Genomic DNA, 1260 nt, shown 5'->3' with positions numbered 1-1260 from the left:
GGGGTTGTGAGTTCGAGCCCCACATTAGGTGTAGAGATTACTTAATAGAAATCTTTAAAGAAAAAAAAGAAAAAAGAACCCATGTAAATAAAATCATGGGTTTTCTGGCTATAAGCTACTTGGCTATAAGAAGCCCTTCACCACCACAACCCCCCCCCCCCCCCAGGGGAGGGGCTCAGACTGATTTACTGATCTGTATTCTTGGATACCCACTGGATGGATATCAGATCGATTTGAGAGAGAATGAGAGAATGGGTTTGACTATACGGTTACTGTTCCTCAGACTACACTCGGGGATAACATCAATGGTGTCATGTAGTACCAGACCATGTAGAAAAATACCCAAGTTCTCAGATAAGAAACTATCTCTGAGACCCCCCTCCATTAGCACAAGGGACCAAAAGTTGCGACCTTCACTGTCTCAGATCCTTCCATTCCAAAGCCTCTACCGCACCCAAATTCAGCTTGAAGCACTTAAAGAAGGCACACCTCTGCCCATGTGTCATAGAAATGGAATGCAGGATTGACAAGGGGAGGTTATAACAGGGAAAAATGTAGCATGTCTGACTCCCTGTTATTTTTATTCCCTTTTAACCTGCAGGGTAAAAACTGCTGTGTAGCCCTGAACATAGCCATGTTACAGCTAAGATTTACCGAAACTGTTGTTTCCCCAAAACCTACCTCCCCTGAGGAGATACAAGAATAGCCACAGCCATTATCATCCCAATTCCCTAAGGCCGAGGAATGGTCGTAACGGGGGTGGGGGGGGTGGGGGGGGGTGGGGGGGTGGGGGGGGTGGGGGGGGACTGAAACCGTGCCCCCTAAAGTTAATGAAGTTGATGCTATAGCAGAAAGTGTAAAGCTTGTTTTTCAGGGAACTGTTTCCCCCTAATCAGCTATTGTGTCTTTTCAAGCCCTGCTACCAAATACGGGCTGTCTGTGCAGAAGTCTGGACTCAAGGTCAACTGATAATGGCTGCAGCCTATGAACAAGCAAGGTCCTGATTCCTTACCTGAGAAAAGGAGCCTCACACCCCATCCAGGTTGTACCAGCTCTCAGAGCATGCCCACAGCCTCTTCTCCTTGTCCTCAGATAACCTCCTCACATCAGGGACTCAGTTTGGCCTCATTCAGATGTCAGGTCTCCACCCTGAAGTAAACATGGGCATCTATGGTACATATGTTTCCTGAATGTACATGCTCCATCTTTCGCCATGAATAATCATAAATGTCCCTGTCCTTTTCCTTTTTGAAGTTTGAT

The 1260-nt window shown here is 46.7% G+C and overlaps 1 pseudogene; it reads right to left on the bottom strand.

The window, feature by feature from the left end:
• The window catches only part of LOC148161435 (52 kDa repressor of the inhibitor of the protein kinase pseudogene), a 6063-nt pseudogene extending 5564 nt beyond the window's left edge, over positions 1–499 (bottom strand).
• Between the last annotated feature and the right edge of the window lie 761 nt (positions 500–1260).

Source organism: Eumetopias jubatus, unplaced genomic scaffold, assembly GCF_037043125.1.
Source record: "Eumetopias jubatus isolate StellerSeaLion01/CBP00866 unplaced genomic scaffold, mEumJub1_p1.0 scaffold_184, whole genome shotgun sequence".
NCBI classification, from domain to species: domain Eukaryota; kingdom Metazoa; phylum Chordata; class Mammalia; order Carnivora; family Otariidae; genus Eumetopias; species Eumetopias jubatus.
Note: the sequence above shows the minus strand (reverse complement) of the source record. Positions and strands in the feature narration are given on the sequence as shown.